This window comes from Leucoraja erinacea, chromosome 8, assembly GCF_028641065.1.
Source record: "Leucoraja erinacea ecotype New England chromosome 8, Leri_hhj_1, whole genome shotgun sequence".
In the NCBI taxonomy this organism is placed as follows: Eukaryota; Metazoa; Chordata; class Chondrichthyes; order Rajiformes; family Rajidae; genus Leucoraja; species Leucoraja erinaceus.
The window spans coordinates 40851429-40870466 of NC_073384.1; the positions used below are offsets into that span (position 1 = coordinate 40851429).

Below are 19038 nucleotides of genomic sequence, written 5' to 3' on the forward strand. Positions count from 1 at the left end.
TCCCCAGGGATACTGCCTGGCCCGTGGAGTTACTGCAGCCGTGTGTCTAACTTTGGTATAAACCAGCATCTGCAGATTATTTTTACTGTACATAGATACAATCAGTTCAAATTCGGGTACAATAGATGGGACAAGGGGGAAGTTACAGAGTGTGGAAGAGAGTTTTCATTGTTGTAACGCATCAGATTCTTAGACAATATTCAATGTGCCCATTGAGATCGAGGTGAATAGAACAGTAATCGTGCTTGTGGAAGGCCCATTCAGGAACTTGTTAACTGAGGAGAAAAGCTGTTCCCAAGTCTTGTGGTGTTTGCTGTCAAACCTCTGTTCATTCTGCTGGACAGGAGCATGGAGGTATGACTGGGTTATCATCAACTGGAAGAGTCTGTAATATGCTTACATTAACAAAGCAAATCCTATAACAAATATGATGTGCAAATTAGCTTGGTTTATGAAAGTAGGAATCTTTTGGCATGATGTGATGAGCAATGAGTTAGTTGCTGAGACCGTCACATTAATCCACCTCTACTGCTGCTAAAACAAAATTCCCTATCCACCTGGATAGAGTGAATCTGGTTTTTACTAGTGGGAGAGTCAAGGACTAGACCTCAGAATAAAAGGACGTACCTTTCCCATACTGAGGAAACTAAGATCATCCTGACTCGGAAATGTAGAGACAAAGAACTGCAGTCCTTTCTGAAGAAGGGTCTCAATAAAAGAACATGCCTTTAGAAAGGAGACGAGGAGGAATTTCTTTTATCAGAGGGTGGTGAATTTCTGGAATTAATTCCTACAGACGGCTATGGTCGCCAAGTCAATGGGTATTGAAGTGGAGATTAACAGATTTTTGATTAGTAAGGGTGTCAGCGGTTACGGGGAGAAAGCAGGAGGATAGGGTTGAAAAGGGAAAGATAGATTAGCCATGATTGAATGGCAGAGTAGACATGATGGGTCGAATGGCCCAATTCTGCTCCTTGAACAATGATGGTCAATATTACCAGAAAGCATGGAATAGGGTATGTTCTCTGTGACTTAAGCATTGATGGAAGTTTTGCCCTCCGGTAGTACTGTGGGCTGGGTTTGAGTGACAGCTGCTGGTAATTACTCCCATCACCTTATGATGTGTAGCTTCCAGCAAACCGCACGTATATTTCTAAAATGCTGCTGGACGAATTCTGATCAGTCTCAAAGTGCTTCATTTCAAAATCAAGCTTCAAAATCATTTTCCTCCTTGTAGTAATGGAGATAAGATGCGAATGGGGAAAATCAAGCATTACTTTCAAGACGGTTGTAACCTTGTCTAACAATTGGCTGGGTTTGCTGTTTTAGCTTGAGGTATAAACATGATATTGCAAATTTTAACTCCTGTGCTTTCCCCAGTACATATCCCTACAGCGAAATGTGCTTCATTCAGCTAACCCGCATATTTAGTCAAGTTTCAGTTTATACATGTTTGCAGCATCAAATCATTCCTTCAAGCCCCGACCAATGTTTCATTTTCCATGACTGTTTGTGTACTCTCAATTTTCCTATCCTCAACGTTCACATTCCCATGCCATTAATTTTACTTTTCCTACTCTTGTGGTAAATTAATCGTACATCACTGTACTTTATCTTGCACTAAACGTTATTCCCTTTATCCTTGAGCTGTGCGCTGTGGGCGGCTTGATTGTAATCATCTACAGTCTTTCTGCTGACTTTAGACTTTAAAGATATAGTGTGGAAAAAAGCCCTTCGGTAAAATGATTTTACTGGAGACAAATAACGTACAAACCTGTTCGTCTTTGGAGTTAGGGAAGAATCACTGGATTCACTGGAGTTTAGAAGGATGAGGGGGATCTTATAGAAACATATAAAATTATAAAAGGACTGGACAAGCTAGATGCAGGAAAAATGTTTCCAATGTTGGGCGAGTCCAGAACCAGGGCCCACAGTCTTAGAATAAATGGGAGGTCATTTAAGACTGAGGTGAGAAAAAACGTTTTCACCCAGAGAGTTGTGAATTTACGGAATTCCGTGCCACAGAGGGCAGTGGAGGCCAAGTCACTGGATGGATTTAAGAGAGAGTCAGATAGAGCTCTAGGGGCTAGTGGAGTCAAAGGATATTGGGAGAAGGCAGGTATGGGTTATTGATAGGGGACAATCAGCCATGATCACAATGAATGGTGGTGCTGGCTCGAAGGGCCGAACGGCCTCCTCCTGCACCTATTTTCTAATCCAGAAGCACCGGAGAAAACCCACGCAGTCACAGGGAGAACGTACAAATTCAGCGCGGACAGCATCAGTAGTCAGAATCGAACTTGCGTCTCTGGCGCTGTAAGGCAACAGCTTACCGCTGCGCAACCACTTGCTCTGCCTGAATTGCATGCAACCAAAACATTTTTTTTTGCTGTACCTCAGTACAAGTGACAATAAACTAAACTAAACTCGTTGTTACAGGAATCCTCTTTGTCTAATCCTTCAGATATATTTTAGCTAACTTTTCTGTCTAACTGTGACTTTTTCCTGTTGTTTTGCTTGCAAACCATCACCAGTTGGCCCTTCATTCTTACGAGGCGTAATTTGATCATTTCCTATTCGCTTCAGTTCAAAGAAAAGGCTTTCACAAGTCATTCCATGTGCAATCTGCATCCAACGATACGTGTTCAACTGGATGTCGTTTACAATTTTGCAATCTCTTGTAACCCAGTAAATGAAAAAGCATTGCCTTTGTAGATCTCCTTGAAATGATCCAATCCACAACTCTCAACTGAGAATTAATTTTATTATTGCCCTTTGCTTTCTGATCTCAATGTCTCCCTAAATGTTGCTGTGTTCTCCTATAGCCTGTAACAGCCGACTGGCTTGGTAATTGAACTAGTTTAGTTTTTATTATTATCATGCATAACAGGGTACAGTAAAAAGCTTTTTATTGCATGCTATCCAGTCAGAGAAAGGACTACACATGATTACAATCAAGCCGTCCATAGTAAACAGTCCTTTCCACTGGCTCTCAGTCTGAAGAAGGCTTCTCGACTCAAAACATCACCTAGCAATTTTCTTCAGAGACGCTGTCACTCCAATATTTTGTGTCTATCTATGGTGTAAACCAGCAACTGCAGTTCCTTCCTACATTTAGGACTGAGATGAGGAAAGACATTTTCACCCAGAGAGTTGTGAATCTGTGAAATTCTCTGCCACAGAAGGCAGTGAAGGCCAATTGACTGAGTTTTCAACGGCCCTCTGTGGCAGGGAATTCCATAAATTCACAACTCTCTGAGTGAAAAAGTTTTTTCTCACTTCAGTCTTAAATGACCTCCCCTTTATTCTAAGACTGTGGCCCCTGGTTCTGGACTCACCCAACATTGGGAACATTTTTCCTGCATCTAGCTTTTCCAGACTTTTATAAATTTATATGTTTCTATAAGATCCCTCCTCATCCTTCTAAACTCCAGTGAATACAAGCCTAGTATTTTTAATCTTTCCTCATATGACAGTCCCGCCATCCCAGGGATCAATCTCGTGAACCTATGCTGCACTGCCTCAATCACAAGGATGTCCTTCCTCAAATTAGGAGACAAAAACTGTACACAATACTCCAGATGTGGTCTCACCAGAGCCCTATACAACTGCAGAAGAACCTCTTTACTCCTATACTGAAATCCTCTTGTTATGAAGGCTAACATTCCATTAGCTTTCTTCACTGCCTGCTGTACCTGTAAGCCAACTTTCAGTGACCGGTGAACAAGAACGCCCAGATCTCGCTGCACCTCCCCCTTACCTAACCTAACCCCTTTGAGATAATAATCTGCCCCCTTGTTTTTGCCGCCAAAGTAGATAATCTCACATTTATCTATATTATACTGCATCTGCCACGCATCTGCCCACTCACTCAACCTGTCCAGGTCACCCTGCAACCTCCTAACATCTTCTTCACAGTTCACACTGCCACCCAGCTTTGTGTCATCCGCAAACTTGCTAGTGTTGCTCCTAATTCCTTCTTCCAAATCATTAATATATATGGTAAACAGTTGTGGCCCCAACACCGAGCCTTGTGGCACTCCACTCGCCACTGCCTGCCATTCTGAAACGGACCCGTTCACTCCTACTCTTTGCTTCCGGTCTGCCAACCAATTTTCTGTCCATCTCAACACCCTACCCCCAATACCATGTGCTCTAATTTTAGTGACCAGTCTTCCGTGCGGGACCTCATCAAAGGTTTTCTGAAAGTCTAGATACACTACATTCACTGGCAACCCTTCATCCATTTTACTTGTTACATCCTCAAAAAATTCCAGAAGATTAGTCAAGCATGATTTCCCTTTCATAAACCCATGTTGACTTGGACTAATCCTTTTACTGCTATCCAAATGCCCCATTATTACCTCTTTAATAATTGACTCCAGCATCTTTCCCACCACCGAAGTCAGGCTAACTGGTCTGTAATTCCCTGTTTTCACTCTCGCTCCTTTCTTGAAAAGTGGGATAACATTAGCTATCCTCCAATCCACAGGAACTGATCCTAAATCTATTGAACATTGGAAAATGATCACCAATGCATCCACTATTTCTAGAGCCACCTCCCCAAGGACTGTGGGATGCAGACCATCAGGCCCAGGGGATTTATCATCCTTCAGTCCCATTAGCCTACCCAATACTATTTCTCGCCTAATGAAAATTTCTTTCAGTTTCTCTACCCCCTTAGATCCTCTGTCCTCCAGTACATCTGGGAGATTGTTTGTGTCTTCCTTAGTGAAGTCAGATCTGAAGTACCTATTCAACTCTTCTGCCATTTCCTTGTTGCCCATAATAATTTCACCCGTGTCAACCTTCAAGGGACCCACAGTTGACTTTGCTACTCTTTTTCCCTTAACATATCTAAAGAAGCTTTTACTTTCCTTCTTTATATTCCTGGCCACTATCTGGCAGCATCTCTGGAAGAAAAGAATAGATGATGTCCCCATCATAGGAGACTGATGTCTTTCACAAACTTACTGACTCAATCAGTTATCTGGACTACACTTCTTCCCACCCTGCCTATTGCAAAGACTCTGTCCCCTTCGCCCAATTCCTCTGTTACCGCCACACCTGCACCTAAGATGAGTTGTCCCATACCAGGACATCCGAGATGTTCTGATTCTTTGGGGAAAGGGGGTTCCCCTCTTCTATCACTGATGAGGCCCTCACATGTGTCTCCTCTGTATCATTTAGTTCTGCTCTTGCTCCCCCTCCCAGTCGCATCAGGGACAGTCCCCTTAGTCCTGGTCTTTCGCCCCATCAGCCGTTGCATACAACACATCACCTACCCATCGTAACCTGTACATGTTCTCCAGAGAAGTTACCTGACCCACTGAGTTACTCCGGCACTTTGTGTCTATCTTTCATAAAAAGTATATGCCAAATTTGCTAACTGTCAAACCTATGAATAATTTTGAATGTTATTCTAAAGCACTCGCATGTTGTAAAATTGAATGTTTTAAATGTGATTAAAAGTTTAGGCGTTGAAGAACGTTTAAGCAACTGAAATCCGCTTCAGCAAACCAGAGTAATTCAAAAATGGGCAAGTTAGGGTCCATTAGTGTCACCTAAACTTAACTCTGCTCAAACAATTAGAATTGTTTCCTTCGTGATATCTGGGTTCGAGTAGCTGTAGTGAACATATTCTTCAGTGAAAATGAGTGAGTATTGCGACAGGTTTGTGCTTAGTGCCTGGACTCTTTGCACAGTCCAGTATCGGAACATGACCAGAGGATAGCGTGCACTCTGTACATTGGGACTTCTGCAGATGCACCAAATTTCTTGATGTTTGAACGCCAATAGTAAACGTTTGTTGTCAATCTGCCAGATGTTCCAGACAAGTTATAAGCCACTTTCCAGTAATTCAAGCTTGCCTTGCAGAAGTGGATTGGATCACTTTTTTACTGATGGCAAGGAATTTTGCAAATCCATGGAGATTTAATCACTAGCACCATAGTCAAACACAATGGAAACGGGACCATTGGCCTAACTTGCCCCCGCCGACCAACATTTCCCATCCACACTAGTCCCACCTGTCTGCATTTGGCCCATATCCTTATAAGCCTATCCTATCCATGTCCGGTCTAAATGTTTCCTAAAAGGTTGCGATAGTACCTGCCTCTACTACTTCCTCCTCCGTACACCCACCACCCATTGTGTAAAAAAATAGTTGCCACTTAGGTTAATTCCCCCTCACCTTAAATCTATATCCTCTGCTTCTCATTGTTGAAGGCAGCATCCTTCTGATACTGCTTGGCCTGCGGGGGGTGGGGTGGGTGGAAAAAAGCTCAATGTCAAACTAATGGTTGAAATGCTCTCCAAATAACTCATGACAATCATAATCAGTGAGTGTTCAGCTTAATTTGTGTTGACTTTAAACGAAACTGGAGTAGATACTTTGCAAGAGAGACTACACTAAAATTGCCTTTGAAGTGTTTTGGAATGTCAGGAGAAGGATGTGAACAGTTCTAAATAACTCTTATTGTCTTGTTTCCTTTTAGGTAATCTATCTACCCCCCAGAGAATAGGTTGATAACTAGTAATGAAAGACTGGACTCTTGGCTCTTAAATTTGTGGTCAGATCTCTATCTTGACTGACGTTACACTGTGTGTGTGTGTGTGTGTGTGTGTGTGTGTGTGTGTGTGTGTGTGTGTGTGTGTGTGTGTGTGTGTGTGTGTGTGTGTGTGTGGGGGTGTGTGTGTGTGTGTGTGTGTTGTGTGTGTGTGTGTGTGTGTGTGTGTGTGTGTGTGTGTGTGTGTGTGTGTGTGTGTGTGTGTGTGTGGTCACCAACTAAGCTTTTAACTATTTCTCAGCAGGCTGTAGTTGAATTGAATTGAATTCCTTTATTGTCATTCAGACCTTACGGTCTGAACGAAATTTCGTGCCTGCAGTCATACATACAATCATACAATAATAACAACAATAAACACAAATTAACATCCACCACAGTGTATCCTCCAAGCACCTCCTCACTGTGGTGGAGGCAAAAATCTTAGGGTTACTGTCTCTTCCCTCCTCTTCTCCCTCTGCGCTGAGGCGATTCCCCACCGGGCGATGGCATAAACAGTCCCGCGGCTCACCGAACCCCGCAAACGGGCCGGCTCAAACACCGCGGCCTGGGGTGGTCGAAGCTGCCGCCCTCCAGTCCAGCGGACGCAGGACTCAGGTCACCGCCGCCAAGCCAGATCCACGTGAGTTCCACCCTCGGGCTGGGCCATCGCCCTGTTCCACGGGCTGGGCCACTCCGAGTGCCGTTCCACCCTCGGGCTGGGCCACTCCGACGGGAGTGCCGTTCCACCCTCGGGCTGGGCCACTCCGACGGGAGTGCTGTTCCACCTCGAGCTGGGCCACTCCGACGGGAGTGCCGTTCCACCCTCGGGCTGGGCCACTCCGATGGGAGCGCCACAGCCCCTCACGGGAGAGTCTCAGCTCCTCGCCAGGCCGCCCTCACGGGAGCGTCACAGCCCCTCATGGGAGCGCAGTTCCAGCCCCGAGCTGGGCCGCCTTCACATGATGCGTAGGAAGGAACTGCAGATGTTGGTTTATACCGAAGATAGACACAAAAAGCTAGAGTCACTCGGCGGGACAGGCAGCATCTCTGGGGAGTCTGAAAAAGGCTCTTGACCTGAAACGCTACCCATTCCTTCTCTCCAGAGATGCTGCCTGTCACGCTGAGTTACTCCAGCATTTTGTGTCTATCTTAGGCTGGAGTGATGTCTGTTTCACTTGGAAGATAAATTATTTAAAGTTCCACAAAGCAAGCACTGTCCAATATCTCCAGTTATTGAAGAGCAACGCTGATAGTAATTGTAACAAAGTTTATAAAACAGTAGGACAATTGAGAGAAGACTGGTAAATGCAAGAGGAGGGAAAGTCAGGATCGATTTTCAACCATGAAAATCAATTCTTTGCACAGCTGCTTGAGGAAAATATAGTTGAAGGCAATTATTTTAGACTTTAGAGATACAGTGTAGTAGCAGGCCCTTCGGCCCACCAAGTCCATGCTGACCAGCAAACACCCCGTGCACTAGCACTATCCTACACACTAGGGACAATTTTACCCAAGCAAATTAATCTACAAACCTGCACATCTTTGGCGTGTGGGAGAAAACCAGAGCGCCTGGAGGAAACCCACATGGTCACAGGGAGAACATACAAACCCCATACAGACAGACAGTCATGATTATACCTGGGTTTCCACTGTGTCGCCATAATTTGTAAATTTGAGTTAAACTGTCCGGTAGCGTCAAATGGTCAGGAGTTCCATGTTTGTAGTCTTGTTGCTTTTAAATTTGAATACAATGGCAGAATGTTGGCAGAACATGGTTGAAGGCAGACACAAGAAAGCATTTACACCCTACATTTCCACCGTAACTTTGCATAAATTGAGGTGGAAGTTGTGCTGGTGCAAAAAGGCAGCTTGTCCTTAAGTCTGAAGAAGGGTCTCGACCCAAAACGTCACCTATTTATTTTCTCCAGAAGTGCTGCCGTGCCCACAGTGTTACTCCAGCATTGTGTGTCTATCTTCAGCTTGAACTCAAATCTGACCTGTGCTCCTCAAATAAAAGATGGATCAAATAGAGCACATGGGGTTTATAGCATATCTTTCCATGGAATGACCTGTTTTTTTCCTGCGTTCTCAACCATCACTCTTTCCCGAGTCCATCGGTGACTGGGTTTGTTCTATCTCCTGCTCTTGCCTAAACTGAAACATTTATCTTGATTTTAATTTCTTCCTTGGTATATCATTTCACAATGTGTAGGAAGGAACTGCAGGTGCTGGTTTACATCGAAGAAAACACAAAGTGCTGGAGTAACTCAGCGGGTCAGGCAGCATCTCTGAAGAAAAGGAATAAGCGACGTTTCGGGTCCGAACACTTCAGACAGTCTAAAGAAAGGTTTCCACCCGAAACGTCACCTCATCCTTTTCTCCAGAGATGCTGCCGACCCGCTGAGTTACTCCAGCATTTTGTATCTAACTTCAGCCTTAACCTTGGTTCAAAATTCACACTTCATGGCAATTTCTTTAACCACTTAGTCTTTTTTCCCCATTGGTTTATCAATGCAGTAGCTTCATTTATTTCTAATTTATTATCAATGGTGCCAAACTTGGAGTTTAAAAATGCATCTGTCCACTGGATGGCTCAGTTTGTAATCATGCACAGTCTTTCCGCTGACTGGTTAGCACACAACAAAAACTTTTCATTGTGCACGTGACAATAAACTAACACTTGAATACTTTTCAAATCATCCAACTTTATCATAATTAAATATTATTTGCGCTTTGCTGTCAGCTACAGGGTTGTTTTTTGTTGACTGTGCTTGTAGTCTGCTGCCACTAAAAGCAGAATTTTAGCAGAGGTTCTGTTTGGCTTGCGGGTGAGTGACTTGTTAATTGGTTTCAGCGACACACGAAACAATTAGCGTTGATTTGACAAACTATTCCAACCCATTGCTCAATGCGCTTAGTAAAGCTGCTTTATTATGACAGGGTTACTCTGTGTCGCCTGGTCTTACCAAACCCATTTGTTTAGACTGACTGAGAAGATCATGTTCTCTTTTATTATATTTTGAGATTTTTATGGGGTGTTTCAGGGTCTCCGATTTCCATTTCATAGTGTTGTTTGAAATTTTCCTCTGGTCCTTTTACACCCTGGCATTGTGTAAAAAAAATAAAGTGCTTAGTACATTCTACCTGCTAGCCTTTCACTGTGAAAGAGTTTTATTGAGCTCTGTGGCTGTTGTCATTTGGCAGCAAAGGGCTGGAAATTAAGGATTTGTTGAAAGTTCTTCAGCCTGACAGCACTGTAGAGAGACGTGCTACCCCAACTTTGTTTAGGTTGGTTTTGGTTATCGACACGTGTACCGAGGTACAGTGAAAAACCTTTTTGTTGGGTGCTAACCAGTCAGTGGAAAAACTATACAAGATTGCAATTGAGCCTTCCACAGTGCACATATATAAAATAAAGGGATTAATGTTTAGTGCAAGGTAAAATAGTAAGATTAAACGAGAACTTACCAGTTTGAAGTTTGATCTGTATTTTATGAGGAGTTACGATGAGGGATTTCGTGAAGAACCCCGCTTCCACGCATGCGTGTCATACTTCAAAGCAGCGGTGTGAGGTCACAGGAACCTATAATGATCTAACATAGTAAGATTATCAAAGAGATACCAGTTTTTGATATGATCATACGAGGGTGGGAGCGGAGGGCACGAAATCCCTCATCGTAACTCCTCATAAAATACAGATCAAACTTCAAACTGGTAAGTTCTCGTTTAATCTTACTATTTTACTTCGGAGTCACGTGAGTGACTTCGTGAAGATTTCAAAGCTCTGTGACCTCATGCCGTGGAACGAGTCCATGCTTCACAACTGCCTTGGGTATTGGGAGAGAGCATCATTAGTAGTTTTAAAACACAATTATACAAAGAGTTGTGTGGTATAACGAAAAAATATAACACTTTTTAAAATTTTGAGAATCATAACCCTGTAACCTATCGGGCAAATTATTTTGTTGAACCTAAAATGTTTTCTTAATACAATGATGGCTCCAAATAAACTGGTTTATTATACAACCTGTGGAAAAACCCTTTTTTAAAATGACCCTCCTGCCATTCTGGGGATTTGGTCTGTGGGTACCTGTACAATATTGCTGCGGATGTTGCTGCAGTCCTGGTGGAATGAGAGTTGGAACATCAGTGTCTATTCCTGCCATTTTGAGCCACCTTGATATAGTTTGAGTCGTGACCCTATCATGCAGTTTCTTGTAAGAGATAAACAACTCCATACTCTGACCTCGAATGTTCCGAGTATATGCTATGTATTGTTAGATGTGTCTTGTTATACACAGTCGTTTGCCATATGGGTGTACCATAAAATCAAACCCTAGACCCGAGGAACCCGATCTGTTTTTCTTTTATTAAATCCTGTATGACAACACCAGTTTCTCGGTGAGATGATCAGGGAGTCCAGGCTCAGTTTGCTTAATGGCTGGACTTGTTGTGCGGTAAATAACACCATGAGCATAACCATCTTCCTGGTCTGTTACTGAGGTGACAACGCTGTTATGAGCTACAAGCTCCTCAGCATGTTGAGAAAACGACACCCACGTCCCAGATTTCGGAGTACCTGGTTTGCTTACCAGGGGTGCGCTCCCACCGCGTGCCGTTCCGATCCTTGTGATAGGTAATTGGAGAGTGCACTTGTGGCACTATTAATGGCACTGTAGCTCCATCGATTATCCTAATGGAGGCTTGTTAAAATCCCAATACGGCCAGAATGTTTTTGGCCGAGATTGTTGTCCAAGCAGTATATGCCCCATTTCTTGATGTGTCCAAGGTACTGCTTCCGTGTTGACAGTCTTAGTGCAGATGAGATGAGATTCATCGTCCTGTCTGACAGTATAGTGGGTCTGTTAGACTCTACAAATCAATAAATCCATAGTGTTATGGCATGGAGTCTCCAGTCACTGGATAAATCAACAATTTTTTGGCAATGTTCATAGGGAACATGGTTCTAACACCATCCCCTGTAAGACTGAAATACCATGATTGAGAAAGTCAGTCGGGTACTCTGAAAATTCCAGATGCCGAGTGTGGTTGAATTTACCCTAGTACCCCATTGATGGGTCCGAACGGGGGAAAACCTCACCCTATGGCTTATTTACATAACAATGCCAAGCTGGTTTACGAATTTTAGTACATAATATTGGGTCTAATGATTGCCCCTTTTGTAAGCTCTATATTGCCAAAGTTCCTCTATTGAGTCAATGCCTGCCATATAGAAACCCGCAACTGACACCAAGTCTTCATCAATAATAAGAGCATCCATCTTAAAATGAATATCTAGAACAAATGTGTTTAGGGTTAAATCAATGATAATCCTGCAACCCTACTCTATTTTATTTTAATAAATATGTTCAATCCAATCTTTCGTGTACAAATCTTGTAGCACCATGTGGGTTTTAGATTGTTTGGTTTATGTAAGGACAAAATGCCCTTCTGGTGTATGATGTACTGTGGTTATTGGGATGAGAAAAAACCCTATCAGATAACCCTGAATACTGCTGAGATTATATGAATCTGTAGTGATTATATACCATACATAACTGTAGTGTTGCAACCTCCCCTACCCTCGTAGGTCCCTATTTTAACAGAAGAAAATAAGGTTCTGGTTTAATATTTCTTGTTCGGGGTTGTGTGGGAGGTTTAGGCTTCCGCATCTTCCAGGGTGGCCGCCCTGGCCATACCCTAAAACGGATCCTGCAGGTTATATTGATTTCTGACACTGCTACTGGTATGAGCCACATTTTTTATGGCCTTGCCTGTGGCTGGTATCATGCTCCAAAATAGGCCCTTGCGCTGGCCTTAATGAGCCCCAGTGTCTTGGCTTAGTCCACACACGGTTCTTTGTTTGCAAATGGTAGCATTTTTGGGGTCCTAGTGCTGGCTGAATGGCCGCCTTCCACTTGTAGTTCAGGTCATATTGCATATTATTAAACAGATCTAGTGCGTCTTTATGGTCTTTGGTTACCTACGTTTAGTCCAGGGTGCGGGTGTATGCTATGATGCCTTCCGTCAATCCCTTGAAGGTTCTCTGGATCTTGAGGTCCTGGTTCCTGATGTTCGTCCATATGCTGCCAAATGCATTGGTTTACACTGGGCACCTGTAATGCCTCACCGTTGCCAGGTGGCAGATGTCTGGCCAGTGTTTGTAAATTTTTTCCCTTGTTGGCGTATGTGGCCAGACATATAGTAATACTATTGCCATCCTGGATCCAAGTCTACCCATGTTTGACTTGGCTAAAGTAATCAGCCACCATGTCCAGCAGAGTCCCTGCTGTGTTAGGATCATGGGACGCTGTATTACCAGGCTCTGGCCCATCAGGGTCCTGCCTACTCTTTTTTATAGAGTTAGAGATCTCTAGGGTCCCGCACGGGGTACCCCTGTGGGGCTTAACTGCTGCCCACTTGTCTTTTGTTCTGCGGACCCCTCTTGCAGGTCAGCCCAGAACTGACCCACAGTGCTCCCCTCTGATGGGGTAGAAGCATTGTGCAGCCCTCAAAGAGGTACTGCTGTGGTTTTATCACGTTGGAGCAAGGCTCCATACACCGCTTCTTCCCGCTCCAGCCCTCTCGGGCGCTGGTTGCCGGTGGTTTTATGCAAAGTCAGACCCTTCTGAGTCCACTACCTTGTTTAATTTGTGTCTAGCCTACCGCTCGGCCGCATGGAGCTGGCCGGTGCGGGGCCGACATCGGGCACAGCTGATCCCACTACGGTTGATCCAAGTGCCGCTGGCTGCTGCTGGCTGCCCGCTGTTCCATGGTCCTCCTTCTCCAGTTTTGTCCTTCCTTCCGTGAAGTGGATATGGCCGGTGAGGGGGATAACTGGCACAGCTGCTTCCATCTATTCCTTTAACCTGGCTTCAACGCTCTCAGCACTCCTGGCTGCTCCTTTATCTTAGACCCCTGGGACCGACCCCCGTACTGACGGTACTGGTCCCTAGTGGTCGTTGCAGCCGGTCAACCCCACTCTAATGCCCTCAATTCTGGGCACTCCTACTTATATGGTCCTTAGCTAAGGGACATATAAGACATTAAAACTGATGATAACAGCTACTATAGTTTTTATTTAATATATATGGTCCGTAGATAAGGGGTGTATCAGATATTAAACTGATAAGAACAGATACTACACTTGATCTTAGCCAAAAAGCCGAGAAGCGATTATTGTAACTAAAACCCCGATGGGACTGACCCTGGTACTCACATACTGGTCCCTTGTAGTAGATTGCAGCCAGTCAACTGCAAAGTCCTTTGCTGCCGAGAAATGAACTTTCTCACCATGCTGGAGCGAAGTTGGGCACAGGTGTTTTTCCCTCTCCGGGAATCGATGTGCCCATGCTGCTCCTGCCGTTGCCAGCTCCTCACGAAGTGCCAGCTGCCACTGCTGCTGCCTGTGCTGCTGCCGCTGTCTGTGCTCCTGCCGCTGTTAGTGCTGCTGCCGCTGTCTGTGCTGCTGCAGCTGCCGGCTCCCACTGCTGCTGCCGCTGCTGCTGCCGCTGCCGCTCCTCCGTGGTTCTCCCGCCGGCCTTACATGGACCTGGTCCATGTCTGCACCTAGAAGGTAAGTTGAAGGAAACGCAGGGTCTCTTACCTGCTGTTCCCGACTTTCCTTCTCCCGCTGGTGACCGTCGTTCCCTGTGTCGGGTTCGAGCCGCTTGGACCGACCCCGGTGTTCACGGGCCTGGTCCTTCGCGGCAGTTCCGCAGCCGGTAACCCCGGCTGTACCTATGGATCCCCTGGACCCTGGGCCTTACCTTTTGAAGAAGGTTTTCAGCCCGAACGTCCCGTTCCGACTCCATCAGTGCCGCTGCACTCGCTGAGTGTTCCGAGCCCCTTGCTGGTCCGAGCTGCCTGTCCCGCAGCCTCTGCGCTGGCTGCTACCGACTGCTCCCAAGCCAGTCTCGTTTGAGACTGGCATAGGGACCTTTTTTACTTTGCTTCCCGCCCGGCCGAGAGGTGAATTTTGCCGGTGCGGGAGCAAAGTCGGGCTCAGGTTGTTCCCCTCCAGGGAAACTCGTGCTGTTGCTGCTGCTGGCTGCTCGCCCTCCACGGCTCTCCCCGCCGGCTTTCCGCAGCCACCTAAAAGTAAGTAGTAAAAAAGGAACGCAGAGTCTCTTACCTGCTGTTCCCGACTTTCAAATTCTCCCGCTTGGGGAACGCCGTTCCCCCCTGTGTGACTCGTTGCAATGCGTGTAGCGATATGACACGCATGCGTGGAAGCGGGGTTCTTCACGAAGTCACTCACGTGACTCCGAAGTAAAATAGTAAGATTAAACGAGAACTTACCAGTTTAAAGTTTGATCTGTATTTTATGAGGAGTTACGATGAGGGATTACGTGAAGAACCCGTTCAGCACGCATGCGCGGCATACTTCAAAGCAGCGGTGTGGAATCACAGATAGACACAGTTATTGAAGTAAACATAGTAAAGATAAGGAGACATCAGTTTATGAATTTGACCCATATTATTGAGGGTGGGAGCGGAGGGCACGTAATCCCTCATCGTAACTCCTCATAAAATACAGATCAAACTTTAAACTGGTAAGTTCTCGTTTAATCTTACTATTTTACTTCGGAGTCACGTGGGTGATTCCGTGAAGATTTCAAAGCTCTGTGATTTCAAACCGTGTAACAGTTATTACTACATCACTGCCGAAGTCTTTGAGGGAGGAAGTGTGTTATCGTAATCAACCAATGAATCTGTTTGTAGAAAAACACAATGGTATTTTTTAACAATAACAACAAAGAAATTAAAATTGCTCCCCTGGGCTTAAATTAAATATTTGCAGTCTGGAAATCTTTCCTGCAAATAAAACAGGTTTTGCCAATGGCTTATTATAAAATTTCTGAACGGTCTTTCCCCCCACCATCCTGCTGTAGCCAGGATGTGGTTTATAGGCACGTCCATTCTTTTAGCCGTCGACGTGGATGCTGCCCTGGTGGAATGAACTTTGTACATGTTAGTTTTTATCCCAGCAGCTTTTAGCACCTGCTTGAGCCATCCCGAAATGGCTCGTCACCCGACCATAAGGTTTTTTATGACTGACCCACAAGGCTTTTCATCTCCCTCGAATATTTTGGTTGTGTCTATGTAGGATAATAGGGTCATGGCACATAACCGTGTTGCTGGCGGGTAAGCCTGGAATTCCATGACTGGATTAGGTGTTCCTGGTCTGCTCTGTTTGATCATTTCCTGGACAACGACAGAGATCTGGTCTGGAGCTGTGAGCATGGTGTCCAGTCGCAATATGGTCGCAGTGACTGGACCCTCTGTGCAGCTACAAGTGCCATCAACATGAGTGTTTTGAGCATAGATGGTTCCAGGTTGAGGGATCTGGCTGGTGGCCATCCCCTGAGGTATGTCAGGACCACACTGACATCCCATATATGGGTGTACCATGGTCTAGGGGTTTAGAGTTGTAAATACCCTTCATTAGTTTGACCACCAGCTGGTGGGACCCCATGGCCTGTTGTCCTGGAGCTGGTTTTGAAATAGACAGGCAGGGCAATTCTAGCTGTGTTGATGGCTCTGTAGCTGAAGTCCTTCATCGTGGTGAAGGTTCACCAGGAATTCCAGTACGTTGGTAACTGTAGCGGTTGAATAGGTGGTCCCTGTATCCAAGCAGTACTTCTCCCATTTTTTGATGCTGGACAAGTGCTGTTTTTCAGTGGATGTTCAGAGGGATGCTGACATGGTGTCGACGGTTTGTTATGATAATCCCAGTCCCAGAAGTGGTTTGTGCAGAATCTGCAACCCAGGAGTTTGATTTTTTCATGACACGGGTGGCTTGTGCCCGACACTGGGTGTTAACAACTCTGGGTCACTGGGGAATACCATCGGAGTTTCAACAACCATGTCATGGAGTATTGGGAACCATGGCTGTGTAGGCCAGTCGGGTACTATCAAAATACCTGAAGCAGAGTCCATTTGTACTGTGCGTAGTCCCCGACTGATGAGGCAGAAGGGAGGAAATGCATAGAAGAAGAATTTCCCCAATCCAGCGCGAACGCATCTACCGCTGCTGCCTCAGGGTCTGGTTCCCAAGCGACTTACATAGGTACCTGGTGATTTAGCCTCGATGCAAATAAATCGATATCTGGCGTGCCATATTGCTTGATACCTTTTGGGTTTTAACATCCATTCGATGTTGTCATTAAATTTACGTGACCTGGTGTCTGCCACTTACCTGGCAGGTAAGTGACTGATAGCCAAATATGTCTTTGGACACACCGTTGCCAAATTGTGTTGACCAACTTGTCGCATGATACCGATTTTATGCCGCCCATATGGTTAATGTAGGCCACCACCGTAGTATTATCTATTTATAACCATACATGCAAGTGATGCATATTTATGCATATGCTTTTAAACCATAAAAGTCACCCAACATCTCTAGATAATTAATGCCCAGTGTAAGTGGTAACGATGATTCTGGGTTAGTCCATCTACTAATTGTGCTGGATATAGAGTTAGTTGCTCCCCAGTCTTGAGCACTGGCATCTGTTTGGATAATTGACGTAGGGTTAGTGATGATAATAGGCTGAAACTATGTCAAACGTTTTTTTGCCCACCACTGTAGTTCTGATATTACTTCAGTGGGTAACTTCATGAAATGATCATAATGACCTGTATGTCGTTTTTGGTACAAAGGTCCGAATTATGTAGCCGGAAATGCTGCTACCATTTTCCCAATGAAAAAATTGTAGGTTGGCTTGTGTCCGTAAAAGGCAAGTTTGGACAAGGCTGGGCCCCTTCTACAATACAATACAATATGGTTTTACTCGTCACATTGCACATAAAGTGCAAGTGAAATGAATATGTCAGCAGCGGTACAATGATAAAGAACACACACAAAAACACACTAAAAATTTAACACAAACATCCACCGCAGGATTCATCACTGTGGTGGAACGCACAAAATTTGGCCAGTCCTCCTCCATTTTCCCCCGTGGTCGGGACCTCAACCCTCTGCAGCCATCGCTGCGGGCATCCAGATGTGCAGACAGGTAAAAGTCAAGGTAAGTCCAGAGTCGGCTCTTCCCCACCGGAGACTTCAGGTTGGTGTAGGCCGCAGGCCGGCGGTCGAAGATTTAAAGTCCCCGCCGCACAGCAGCCAGAAGTACCACAGACCGCAGGGCCGGTGGTCGAAGCTCCCCTCCAAAGGTGATGGTAAGTCCACACCGGGCCCGCGGTAGACGTTGGCCGCTGGTCGGCATTCTAGGCCACGCTTCCCTTCTGTACGAAGGAATGTGCAGCAGAACTTGGTGTCCTGTTGCATTGGATCACCTTGCATCAGTTGGATAATCTACTTGCTCATGGACTTGCGGTGGCCACAGAAACATAGACAATAGGTGCAGCCATTCAGCCCTTCGAGCCAGCACAGCCATTCAATATGATCATCATCCCGTTCCTGCTTTTCCCCCTATATCCCTTGATTCCGTTAGTACTAAGAGCTATATGCAACTCTCTCTTGAATAAACATCTGCACTGAGACTCAACTGAAATGGAAGCAATCGTCTTGTGTCTTTGGGGTGCTGTTTTAGTTTCAGAGATACAGCATGGATACAGGCCCTTAGCACACCAGGTCTGTGGCATCCGGCGATCGCCCGTACACTCGTTCCATGTTATCCCAGTTGTGCATTCCTATGCACTAGGGGCAATTTACAGGTCAATTAAGTGTATGGAACGAGGTGCAGGCAGAAGTAGTTGAGGTAGGTACTATCACAACGTTCAAGAAACATTTAGACGGAGTAGTTAGATAGGATGAGTTTAGAGGCATGTGGGCCAAATGCAGGCAGGTAGGGCTAATTTAGATGGGGCATGTTGGTCGGCGAGGGCAGGTTTCCACGCTGTAAGACTCTATGACTCTTAAGAAGCCAATGCACAGGTCACACGTTTACTAGATAGGGAAAAAGCAGGTCTCAAACAGCAAAGGTATTTCAAAAGTAACTTGAGTGTTTGTGGGTTTTTCGGGCGTTAGTTTTGATGCCAGGCAATAAAATAAACTAATGAAAACATTTCCTCTGAATGTAGAAACGTTAAAAAACAAAAAAAACGGGAGATGGCTATCCAATCCATCATAGTTATGCTGATTTAAAGCTATGCTTCCCACCCTACCTTCCAGCACCTGATCAATAATTGTGCAGTTCTTGTACACATTTACGTTTAGTTTGAATGTAATGATGGCTTATACCTTTTTTTTGCTCTGCTGACGTCTGGGTGAAAGATTTTTCTTGCAATCCTATGGTTTATTTTAATTCTTTAGTCACTGGTTTTTGACACATCTACAGAAGCAAATAAGTCAATTTTCTTTGCAATTTATGATCAAGCCCTTTCATGATTTTGTACACTAATTTTAGAAATTGGCATGATTTACAAGTAGCAAATATATTTTGGAGAGGTTTGTCCACTTTATAGGTCTGATAACTGATACTTTTACCAGTAGACTTTCCTCTGGAAAATTTGCTGTGGGTTT

General features: G+C 44.9%; 1 protein-coding gene and 1 pseudogene across 1 annotated transcript in view; one reads left to right on the forward strand and one right to left on the reverse strand.

Annotated features, from left to right (window-relative positions):
* Positions 1 to 19038, forward strand: part of fmn2b (formin 2b) — a 359438-nt gene that overhangs the window by 131490 nt on the left and 208910 nt on the right.
* Positions 13618 to 13725, reverse strand: LOC129699896 (U2 spliceosomal RNA; annotated as a pseudogene).